The sequence below is a fragment of the Sciurus carolinensis genome, chromosome X (genome assembly GCF_902686445.1).
Source record: "Sciurus carolinensis chromosome X, mSciCar1.2, whole genome shotgun sequence".
NCBI lineage: Eukaryota > Metazoa > Chordata > Mammalia > Rodentia > Sciuridae > Sciurus > Sciurus carolinensis.
Window position 1 is genome coordinate 36,925,291 of NC_062232.1, and position 13,480 is coordinate 36,938,770.

At 37.3% G+C, this 13,480-nt stretch overlaps 1 pseudogene; it reads left to right on the top strand.

Annotated features, from left to right (window-relative positions):
* The first annotated feature begins 852 nt into the window (after positions 1-852).
* Positions 853-13,480, top strand: part of LOC124971434 (dapper homolog 1-like) — a 159,402-nt pseudogene continuing 146,774 nt past the window's right edge.

The following is a 13,480-nucleotide window of genomic DNA, read 5'->3' on the forward strand; positions in this document are numbered from 1 at the left end:
TGAAAGCAGCTGCAAAATTTCTGGAAATTTTAGATAAATTGATTATGGAGGAAATATTTTGGTACTGGGGATTGATCCCAGGGATACCCTACCACTGAGCTACACCCCCAGTTCTTCTTATTTTTTACTTTGAGACAGGGTCATGTTAAATTGCCCAGGCTGGTCTCAAATTTGCAATACTTCTGCCTCAGCCTCCCAAATTGTTGGGATTGCAGGTGTGTGCCACCACGCCCAGCACCAATCTTTAATATGGATGTCACCTCCCTATTCTGGAAAAGGATGACTTTAAGGATTCTCATCCTCGAGGAGGTCAAGTTAATTCCAGGTTTCAAGGCTTTTAAAGATAAGGTAACAGTCTTGCTTGAAACCCTTTGTGATCTGGCACAGTGAGAACTCCAGGGTCTTCAAGCATAGTGTATTACAGGGGCAATAAGGTCATGGATGACTCAGTTCTTCTTCCAAAATGCTGAATTGCTGTGCCAGTGAAATGGAGAAGTACTGCTTGGAGAATAATACACCTTTCAAGATTTTACTTATTGTTGATAATCCTCCTGCACACCAATTTTTTGTTCATGTGTGGTATTGGGGATCAAATCCAGGGCCTCATGCATGTTAAACAAGCACTGTTGTATACTGAGCTATATCTCCAGCCCTTTTTAAAGTTTTTATTTTGAGACAAGGTCTTGCTAAGTTACCAAGGTTAATCTTGAACTTTTGATACTCCTTCTCAGCTTCTAGAGTAGCTGAGATAGTGTGTACCACCAATGTTATCTAGCCACATCCTCATTTTATTGGTGATCTTCATGCCAAACATAGTGTTTCTCCTTTCAAATACCACCTTTGTTCCAACCAATGTATAAAGGAACTATAGCAGCTTTCAAGGCCTACTATCTGAGGAGGATCTTTGCCCAGGTTATTGCTGCACCTGAGGACCATACTGAGAAGACATCGATGGAATTCTGGAAGGATTACAAGCTCTATGACTGCATCAATCACCTTGCTTGGACTTGGAGTGATGTCAGCAAGGAACGTATGAATAGAATGTGGACAAAGACAGGAGGGGTATGCATCACTTCAAAGAATCTGTCAGGAATGGAGAGATTGCAAAGATCAAGAAGGTAGGCTGCACCCACAGCTCAATGGTAAGAGCATTTGCCTAGCATGGCAAGGTTCTGAATTTGATCCCCATAACAGAGAAAAACAAAAAAGGATTACATTGAGAAGCTCCTATATGTGGTTTCTGGAGAATTGGCTAATGAGGAGTTGTTGGAACCAGAACAAGAACACATAGCTGAAGAAGAGGCAAGAGAAAAGAAACTGCAGAAGAAGAAAAAGGAGATCGAACAAGAAAATTCACAGGAAAGGGTTTAGCAGAAGTTACTGCAGACCTAAGAAGCTCCTTAAAAAGCTTGAAAACATGGGCTGGGCATGGTGGTGCACACCTGCAATTCCAACTCCATGGGAGGCTGAGGCAGGAGGATCTCAAGTTCAAGGCCAATCAGGGCAATTTAGTGAGACCCTGTCTTAAAATAAAATTTAACAAAAGACTGGAAATGTAGCTCAACGGTAGAGCACTTGCCAAGCATGTACAAACCCTTGGATACAATCCCCAGTACTAAGATAAAGTAAGTTTGAAAACATGGACTTCATTAACAGAGAGGAACATTCATGATGCATTATCTGCCTACAAGCAAACCTATGGTGGGAAAAAAGCCAAATAAAACATCGTAGATATATCTCTGAATAGAATGAGACCTCCTCAAAAAGAGCCTCAGGCAGCATACCTATAATCCCAGCTACTCAGGAGACTAAGACAGAAGGATCGTAAGTGTGAGGCCAGCCTCAGCAACTTAGCAAGATCCTGTCTCTACATAAAAAATAAAAAGGGCCAGGGATGAAACTCAGTGATAGAGCATCCCTGGGTTCAATCCTCAGTGCTGTCCACCCTTCCCCAAAAGTCTCATGCAGATCTTTCAGGAGATACTCCAGAAGAAGTCATTATTATCATAGAAGATAACAATAGGAAATGATAGCTTCGTGGGTGTTATTACCCTGAAAAACCTCCAGTGGAACAATATGTGGAGGTGGAAGATGGTGATATTGATGATCCTGTGTAGGCCTAGGCTGAAGTGTGTGTTTGTCTTTGCATTGAGTTATAAAAGTTTAAAAGGTAAAAAAAAAAATTAATAGTAAAAAGACTATAGAGTCTGACTATAAAGACAGAAAGTATTTCTGTGTAGCTGTAAAATGTGTTTGTGTTTTAAGCTGTTATGAAGAGTTTAGAAATTAAAAATTTTATGAAGTAAAAATGTTACAATAAGCTAGGGTTAATTTGTTATCAAAGAAAAATTATTAAAAATAAATCTAGTGTAGTCTAAGTATACAGTCTACAATAGTGTACAGTCAGGTCCTGGGCCTGTACATTCACTCAGCACTCCTTCAATGACTCACCTAGAGCTACATCCAGTTCTGCGAACTCCATTCATAATGATACCATCTTTGTATTTTATATCATATTCATATTGTACCTTTTCTATGTTTGGATACAGCAATACTTACCATTGTGTTACAATTGCCTACAGAATTCACTACAGTAATATGCTGTACAGCTTTGTAGCCTATGGGCAACAGACTGTACCATCTAGCCTGAGTGTAGTGAGCTATACCATCTAGGTTTGTGCAAGAACACTCTATGAAGTCCACACATGCCTAACAATGTATTTCTCAGAACATATCCTTGTCATTAAGCAGCACATGATTATATAACCAAAGAGATTTCCAAGCTCAATGTTGAAGGAACCACCTGTTTACTTGCTGCTTAAAGTAAAATTTAAGAGGAGAGAGAGAAATTGAGGGAAAAACTGCTAAACAAACAGGAACCAGGACTTGATGATTTGGGAAATTCTCAACCTATCCGTATGGCAAAAGTTTATCAAATTTAAACAATGTGGTTTAGAGAAAAAGCTGAGGGTCTTCTTGTAAGACCTTTTACTAAACCTCAGAAACATCAAAAGACTGGAGCATTCCATAATACAAGGGGCTCTTTCAAGACATTAAGGGTGTGCCTCACAGATCCTCTAAATTAAACTAGAGGGCCTCTAAGAAACCTGAGGGTGATGCCCCTCAGTTATTTGAGCAGGATCCCAAGATAGAGAAGGGATCATAGAAGGTGAAGCTAAGATCTATGGGTATGGCTTTTATCTAAGAGAATGAATCCCATTCAAATCAACCAGAAACTCAAAACCTTCTTGAGGAAATTATTTCAGCAGAAACACTGCCAACTTAGACTGAAAGGGACAGAGAGTACAGAATGAAGGGAATCTGTAGGATGCCCAAAATTCTACTGGCAAGGAGTGTGCTGATAAAACTACTCCACTGAAAACACATGCTACCTTTCCTGAAAAAGGAAGGATGATTCAGAGGATGCAAACAAGGACCTTTAGGGTGAATACAAGAGACTCAGAATGAATGATTCCCAGAACTTCAAACCTAGTCAAGGAACTCCCAACATTTGCCCAGACTCCTGACCCACAAAAACTATGAAATAATAAATGTATATAGCTTTAAATCACTTGGTTTTGTGGTAATGATGTTAAGTAACACACCAATCTTATCCTATATCTTCCCATCCCAAGTCTAAGTACTATCAGAATTCAGTATATGTCCTTGCACCCATGTTTAAATAGCTTCCCTACATATATATTTACCAATACACACTGAATGCTATTTTCATGAGTTTTCAGATTTACATAAATGCTATCACACTATACATATTGTACAACTGGCATTTTTCTCTCAATATACTATTTGAGATACATCCAGATGCTCCATTAAACAAGTATACGCTATTTGTTTATCCATTCCATTATTGAAGGACATTTAGTTGGTGTATGTACAGTAGTCCTTCCTTATTCAGTTTTACTTTCCTGGGGTCAATTGTGGTCCAACAATATTAAATGAAAAAGTCCATAAATAAACAATTCATAAGTTTTAAATTATGCACCATTCTGAGTAGCATGATGAAATCTCATGCTGTCTCACTCTATCCTGCCCAGGACATGAGTCATCCCTTTGTCCTGCATATCCACACTGTATATACTACCTGCCCATTAGTCACTTAGTAGCCATCTTGGTCATAAGAACAACTCTTGTGATACCATAGTGCTTATGTTCAAGTAACCCTTATTTCACTTAATAATTGTCCCATAGTACAAGAGTAGTGATGCTGGCAACTCAGATATGCCAAAGAGAAGCCATAAACTGCTTCCTTTAAGTAAAAAAGTGAAAGTTCTTGACTTAGTTAGGAAAAAATAAATCATATGTTGAGTTTGCTAAGATCTATAGTAACTTATTGTTGTTAATATCTTACCAGGTCTAATTTATAAATTAAGGTTTATCATAGGTATGTATGCATAGGGCAAAAACAGTATATATAGGACATGGTACTATCTGTAGTTTCAGGCATCCACTGAGGGTTTTGGAACATATCATGTATGGATAAGGGGGATTACTGTATCTCTTCTTAACTCTACATTTGATGACATCAGTGGTTAGAAACAAACCATGGTGGGAGTCTTTATGCCATAGAGATTGGCAAATGTTAGAAAATAGGGTTTTTTTTTTAATCTCCCCAGAAAGCTAGTGGTTTTATCTTTACCAGCATGTCACTGCATATCATGGTGCTTGTGTGAAGAGTTCCTCTAGGTTATAGTCCCTCTAGGTTATAGAAGTAGAATTCTTATTTTTTAAATTATTTTAATTTATTTTTATTTTTTTGAGTGGTGCTGGGGATTGAACCCAGGGCCTTGTGCATGCCAGGCAAGCATTCTACCAACTGAGCTATATCCCCAGCCCAGAAGTAGAATTTTTAAATTTTAGGGTATTGTGTTAGTCAGTTTTCCATTACTGTAACAAAATGCCTAAGATAATCACTTCAGAAGAAAGGTTTATCTTGGTTCACAGTTTTGGAGGTTTCAGTTCATGGTTGGTAGATGCATTGCTTTTGGACCTGTCACAAGTCAACCCATCATGGTGGGAAGCTCACAGTGGAACAAAGTTCTTCATCTCATGGTGGCCAGGACAAAAGAGAGGAAGTGTCAGGCATGGTGGTGCATGCCTGTGATCCCAACGACTTGGGAGGATGAGGCAGGAGAATCACAAGTTCTAGGCCAGCTGAGGCAACTCAGTGTGACCCTGTTTCAAAATAAAAAGGACTGAATGATCTTAGGTTCATTCCCTAGTCCTGAAAAAAGAGAGTAAAACAAAAATAAAGAAAGAAAGAAAGTGAAAGAGATGAGGGTCTTATAACCCCCTTCAAGGGCACATTCTCAATGACCTAAGACCTCCCGTTATGCCCCACCTCTTAAAGTTCCCACCACCTCCCCATAGTACCATACTGGAGAACAAGACTTTAATATATGGGCCTTTGTGGGACATTCCAGATCCAAACATCAGAAGGTATTAATGTTTTGATTTTACTGTATGTTGTCAGATTGTCCTGGAAAGTATTTTTACCATTTTATATTCCTATTACCAATTGTGAATGTTCATTTTTTCCAAAGTTTCACCAATGCCTGGTTTTTATTTTTGTCAGAATGGGGAATCTGGCAAAAATGGACAAAAATCTGTATGAAATGGTAACATTGTTTTGCTTTTGTTCCTAACGGTCTTATTGGGATATAATTGACATATAACAGAATGCACATATTTGAAGTGTACAAATTAAGTTTTAGCATGTGTACCCATGAAACCGTCACCATTATCCAGACAAGCATATTTGTCATTCCAGCAAGTTTCCTTGTGCCCCTATGTTGTCTTTCTGTCTTAGTCTGTTGGGCTACTATAACAAAAATATTGTAGACTAGGCAGCTTAGAAACAACTTAATTTTATTTCTCACAGTTCTGAAGGCTGGGAAGTCTAAGATCAAGGCATCGGCAACCTGTGTCTGATGAGGGCCCATTCCTCCTAGAGGTTGCCTTCTCATTTTGGTTGGACATGGTCAAAGGGATTAATTCATTCTGGTTTTATCCATGATAGTTGTATCATGCTTGTGGAATTATGTTCTCATTATCATCTTTATTTGGAGATTACAAGTGATTTAATGAGATGCATATTGGAACTAAATTGACAAGAGGTAGGCTTTTGATGGTTAGACTTTCGTTTTGTTTGTGGGTTTGGGCAGTAATGGAGATCAAACCCAGAGACTCAGGCATGCTAGGCAAGCCTTCTACCACTGAGCTACATCCCCAGCCTGATGGTTGGATTTTAGGTGTAAACTAGACTGAGTTAAGGGATACTGGGAGCTAGTAAGACACTATTTCTGGGTGTGTCTGTGAGGGTACTTATGGACAAATAGGCATTTGAATCAGTGCACTGAGTAGGGAACATACATTTTCACCAATGACGCTGGACCTCATACAATCAATTGACAGCCTGGATAGACCAAAAAGACATAAGAAACTCTCAAGCTTTTGGTTTTGAACTGAGAGTTACCATAATTGCATCCCCTGCTTCTCAGGCCAGGGTTCAATGCTGAATAACTTTCCTGGGTCTCCAGCTTGCAGATCTGAATATCATGGAACTTGTAGGCCTCCATAATCACATGAGCCAATTTTCATAATGAATTGTTTTATATATCTATATGTATATATCCTATAGGTTCTATTTTTCTGGAGAACCCTGACTATCATACCCTCTATCCCTCTTACCTTGCCCCTGGCTGGCTTCATTGATTTGCTTGCTTTCATATAAATTAATTTACATTTTCTGGAATTTATTTAAATGGAATTATACAATATATACTCTTTCTTTGTCTAGTTTCTTTTGTTCAGTGTAATTATTATGAAGTTTATTCATGCTGTTGCTTCTAGTTTTTATTGCTTACTGTATTCCACTGAATGGGTATACTACAATTTATCCATTCACATATCCATGAATATTTGGTTTGTTCCAGATTTTGTCTATGACAAAGCTGCTACGTTCAAGTCTTTGTGTGGATATAAGCTTTCATCTCTCTTGGGTAAATATTTGAGAATGGTATTACTGGATCTCATGGTAAAACATTGCCAAACTTGTAATTCAACAGTGGTTGTACAATTTAACATTCCTACCTGGACTGGGATGTAGTTCAGTTGGTAGAGTGCTTGCCTCACAAGTACAAGGTCCTGGGTTCAATCTCCAGTACTGCAAAAAACAAAACAAAACATTCCTACCAGCAGTATATGAGAATTCAGGTTGTTACACAAACTTGTCAGTACTTGGAATGGTCAAATTGATCTTTTTTACATTTTAGATATTATATTATATATACAGTGAAGACCCATTGTGGTTTAGTTTGCATTTCCCTGATAACCAATGTTTCTTATCATCTTTTGAAAAACTTGCCACTGGAATATTTTTTTGGTGAAGTATATGTTCAAGTCTTTTGCTTATTCTTTCATTGGGTGATTTGTTTCCTTACTATAGAGTTTGGGAGTTCTTCATCTATTCAGAATACAAGCCCTTATCACATATGTGGCTTCCAAATATTTTATCTGAGTCTACGGTTTGTCTTTTCATTCTTTTAATAGTGTCTCTTGAAGAAAAGAACATTTGAATTCTGATTACGTACACATATCAATGAGGGGGTATGACTGTGAATTAGGTATAGCATAAAAAAATTCTTGTCCTAGCCAGGCACAGGGCTGCACACCTATAATCCCAGCAACTCAGGAGGCCAAGACAGGAGGATTGTGAAATTCAAAGTCAGTCTCAGCAATTTAGCAAGACACTACCTCAAAATTTAAAATAAAAAAGTGCTGGGGATGTGGCTTAGTGGTAAAGTACCCCTGTGTTCAATCCCCAGTACTAAAAAGGAAAAAAAAAAAAAAAACTTGCCATAACTCAAGATCTCCTATTTATCTGCTGGGAGGAGATATATGAGATAGAAGACAGTGGAGGAATACCTTTTTATTATAATTATTTATTCACATAAATTGTATAAGTTAATGGGTTTCACTTGACATTTCCATACATGTATATATGAGGAATATCTTTAAAGTCCTGGAATTCCATATCTAGTGAAAATATCTTTCAAAATAAAAGATTTTTTTTTTAACATACAAAACCTGAAAGAATTTATTACCAGCAAATCTGCACTACAAGAAATGTTGTAGTCCTCTAGGCAGAAGGGACATGATACCAGATGAAAATACAGATATATTCAAAGGAATAAAAATGATAAATGATATGTATAATGATGGACATATATTAGTTTGCTACTGCTGCTATAAAAACTAACTATAAATGTAGAGAATTAAAACAACACAAATTTCTTATTTTACAGTTCTGTAGATTGAAAGTCTGACACAGTCTCACTAAGCTAAAATCAAGGTACTGGCAAGGCAGTGTTCTTTTCTAGAGGCTCTAAAGAAGGATCTATTTCCTTGCTCGCTATCTCTTAGAGTTCTCTGGTTCTTGCACATGACCTCCTATCTCTTAGACTTCTTTCCCTAAGACTCACTCTGTTAGTCCCCTCTTCTATTTTTTTTTTTTTTTTTTTTTTGGCAATACTGGGGTTGAAATCAGGGTTGCTCTACCTCTGAGCTACAAACCCAGCCCTTTTTGAAATTTTTTAAATTTTGAGACCAGGTCCTGCTAAGTTACCCAGGCTGGCCTAGAAATTTTGATCCTTCTGCCTCTGCCTCCAAAGTAGATGGGATTACAGGCATGTGCCACCATACCCGGCTCCCCTCTTCCACTTTTAAGACTCTGCCTACCACAGTGGTAAACATGAAAGACTTTTAAAATTATTATTTAAATACCTTGAAAAGATAATTGACTGTTTAAGGCAAAAATAAAAACAATATACCATGGGGTTTATAAGATAAAATACATGGCAATGATAGCACAAAGGCCTAAGGGGAGAAGATATCACAATACCATACCTTAAACTACACTACAGAGCAATAGTAACAAAAACAATATGTTACTGGCACCAAAATAGGCAGATAAACCAATGGTACAGGATAGAAGATACAAAGAAAAACCCACTTTAATACAGCTATCTCATACTAGACTGATTTAGTCAGCTTTTTCACTGCTATGACTAAAAGGACCCAACCAGCACAATTATAGAGGAGGAAGAGTTTATTTGAGGGCTCAGGGTTTCAGAGGTCTTAGTCCATAGAAGGCCAGCTCCATTCCTTGGGGCTCGAAGTAAGGCAGAACATCATGGCGGAAGAGTGTGGCAGAGAGAAACAGCTCACATCATCAGGAAGCAGAGAGAGAGAGAGAGTCTCCACTCTCCAGATACAAAATATATGCCCCAGAGTGACACCCCAATTCCAATATCCTCCAGTCACACCCTACCACTTCAGTTACCACTCAGTTAATCCCTATCGGGGTATTAAATCACTGATTGGGTTAAGATTTTACAACTCAATCATTTCTCCTCTGAACCTTCTTGCATTGTCTCACATGTGAGCTTTTGGGGGACACCTCACATCCAAACCACAATACTAGACAAAGGAGCCAAAACCATACAATGGAGAAAAGATAGCCTCTTCAACAAATGGTGCTGGGAAAACTGGAAATCCATATGCAACAAAATGAAATTAAACCCCTATCTCTCACCCTGCACAAAAATCAACTCAAAATGGATCAAGGACCTAGGAATTAGACCAGAGACCCTGCACCAAAGAGAAGAAAAAGTAGGCCCAAATCTTCATCATGTCAGCTTAGGACCAGACTTCCTTAACAAGACTCCCAAAGCACAAGAAATAAAAGCAAGAATCAATAAATGGATGGATTTCTCTCAGCAAAGGAAGCAATCAATAATGTGAAGAGAGAGCCTACAGAATGGGAGAAAATCTTTACCACATGCACCTCAGATGGAGCACTAATCTCCAGAATTTATAAAGAACTCAAAAACTTACCACCAAAAATACAAATAACCCAATCAATAAATGGGTTAAGGAACTGAGCAGACACTTCACAGAAGAAGATAAACAATTGATCAACAAATACATGAAAAAATGTTCAACATCTCTAGTAATTAGAGAAATGCAAGTCAAAACTACCCTAAGATTTCATCTCGCCCAAATTAGAATGGCTATTATCAAGAATAAGAGCAACAATAGGTATTGGTAAGGATGTGGGGAAAAAGGTACACTCATACATTGCTAGTGGAGTTGCAAATTGGTGGAGCCACTCTGGAAAGCAGAATGGAGATTTCTCAGAAAACTTGGAATAGACCCACCGTTTGACCCAGTTATTCCACTTCTTGGCCTATACCCAAAGGACTTAAAATCAGCATGCTGCAGTGATACAGTCACATCAATGTTTATAGCAGCTCAATTCACAATAGCTAGATTGTGGAATCAACTTAAATGCCCTTCAGTAGATGAATAGATAAAGAAACAATGGAATATTACTCAGCCATAAAGAATAAAATCATGACATTTGCAGGTAAATGGATGGAGTTGGAGAATATCATGCTAAGTGAGATAAGCCAATCCCAAAAAAACAAAGACCAAATGTTTTCTCTGATAAATGGATGCTAATACATAATTGAGGGCGTGGTGGGGGGGATAAGGGAAGAATGAAGGAACTTTGGATTGTGCAGAGGGAAATGAGAGGAGGGAATGGGGTGGAGGGTGGGAAAGATGGTGGAATGAGACTGACATTATTACCCTATGTACATGTATGATTGCACAGGGTGTGACTCTACATCATGTACAACCAGAGAAATGAAAAGTTGTACTCAATTCGTATACAATGAGTCAAAATGCAGTCTGTTGTCATGTATAAGTAACTGGAACAAACAATAAAAAAACAAAATAAACTTTTCCTCCTCTATAAAAAGAAGTATAAAATAAAGTTCTAGAATTAAATGCAATATTGAATATTTAACACAATATTGACAGTTGTTAGTCAATTTTTTTGTTACTGGGACAAATGCCTGGTATAATCCATTTATAAAGAGAAAAGTTTTATTTTGGCTCACAGTTTTGGAGATCCCAGTCTAAGATTGGTTGGCCCTATTGCTGCATTATGGTGGTAGAGTGTGGTGGAGCAAAGCTGTTCGCTTTAGAGTTGGTGATGTAGCTCAGTGGTGGAGCACTTGCCTAGCATGTTCAAGGTTCTGGGTTTGATCTTCAGCACAACTGGGAGTGGGGAACTGTTTAACTCACGGACAGGATGTGGGGAAAAAAAGAAAAAGGAAAAGAGGAAGAGGCCATGATCCCCAAATCCCCTTCAAGGGCATGCCACCAACCACCTAAGCTCCATCTCTTATTGTTGCCACCACCTTTCCACTACCTTAGTCCCACAGGCTAGGGACCAAGTCTTTATCACATGGACCTTTGAGGAACATTCCAGTTCCAAACTATAGCAAGGGTAGACTATAATAAGTTAAAGATGTTTCCAATTTTAGCTATTACAAGAAATGTTGGACTGGGCATATAATAGTAGTAGAGTGCACGCCAGTATATTTGCAGTCCTGGATTCAATCCCACCATTGCCATCATCACCACCACCCAAAAAAAGAAAAGAAAAAGAAAAAAATGTATATCCTTTTCCATGTTCCTCTGTATGTATGAATGAAAACTTCTTTAGTGTTGTATTGATGAAAGAAATCTGTGAGGTCAAAGAGCATGTACTTATTCAACTTCACTAGAAATTGCCAATCTGATTGTATTCATTTACATTTTTACTAGCAATGGGTGACAATTCCCATTTTATCATAATTGTACTTGGTGTTGCCACATTGTTTGACTTCTGTCAACCATATAGGATGAAAATGATATTTTTTATATTGAGCATCTTTTTGTATCCTTTCACATGTTTGTTGATCATCCAGGTTTCCTCATCTGTGAAAGGTCTATTACCCCCTTTTTTTAAATAGAAAGTCTTTATGTATCTGTATACTAATCCTCAGTTATATAGATTTTGAATATCTTTTTCTTAGTCTTTGACTTGTTTTTTCCATTTTCTTTATGTTTTTATTTTTGCTAGATTTGAATTTTTATTATTATTGGGTATTTTTTGGTGCTAGGAATTGAACTCAGGGCATTGTACATACTAAGCATGTGCTCTACCAGAGCTACATCTCCAGCCCTTTTAAGAATGTTTAATTCAATCAAATTTATTAATCTTTTATTTGGTAATTTGTATTTTTTATCTTGCTGAAGAAACCTTGTATTTTCTTTCAAAAGTTTAAAAAGGTTTTCTTCTTAAACTTAACCTTTCAATTCACCTGGAATCCATTTTAATTTAAGGATCAAACTGTTTTTCCATTTGCCTCAGCTGCTGTAGTATCAGGCCATGCTTTCCCTGTTGATTTATAATGCCACATCTGCTACGTATCAAATTTCCATAATTGTCTGTGTCTGTTTCTGAATTTTTCATTATATTCTCTCAATCTATTTATCTATCTCTGAACTATTAGCATAGTGGTTTATTTCATTGTAGTTCTGCAATAAGTCTTAATGACAGTTAGATCTCGCCTCCTTGTTCTGTTTCAGGAGATTCTTAACTATAGAATTTCTTCATGTGGTGGAAAGATTGATTTTACCATTGTGAGTAAGATTAGAACTAACTTGCTAAAAGGCACTAATCAGTTCCCACCACACTTGAAAAAAAGTCTATAAATTCCTTACCCTGTGAGCTATACCTGATATATTCCATCTTACAACCTCTAATCTTTCACCTGAGTTTTAGAATTTGCTTGTCAAATTCCAAGAAGACTCATGCTTAGTTTTTGTTTGGAATTGTATTCCCCTTGTAGATTTCATGTGTTCTCCAATGCCAAAAATCATAAGACACATCATTACTGTATGTGCTACTATGAAAGAAAAATTGCTGCCCCTTAAATTATGACATAGCACTTTATCACTTATTTGCTATTTTATACTTATTTAAAAGGCTCCTTTAAATTTATTTAGTTGCACACTTTTATCATATATTTTTCTTATGTGTCCATAATAAATGAAAACATAATTGAAGTAAATTGGTTAAGATACCCCTAAAATGTCTTGACATTTTGAGTCTGACTTCTTTGAATCACTGTAAAACTTCAATATCCCTGCTTTTCCAAACAACAATAGCTTTTGTGCCATGAAGGCCATTGGTACTGCAGTATTTATTATAAGAACAGCCCAACCACTGCTATCTCTGAAATATTTTTCTTAGCCACAGTACTAAAAATTAATTCAGCTTCACCAAACTGTGGTGGGTTCTGTCTTAGGACCTATGAAGCTCATGATTGTTCTTTGCAAGAAAATATGCAATTTCAGTCACCGTTCTAATAACAGGGATTTGCTTCCTTGATATCAATTTTATGCCTGTTGCTCTGTTTCTGTGCTCTTTTCATTTTAGTACTAAATCATAGTATTATCATTTTAAGACATTTTCAACAGCCATTAAACACATAGTCCAAATGCATGTAACTCAATTGAAGTGACAAGAATATGAACAATTCTTACCAAAAGTTTACCCAGA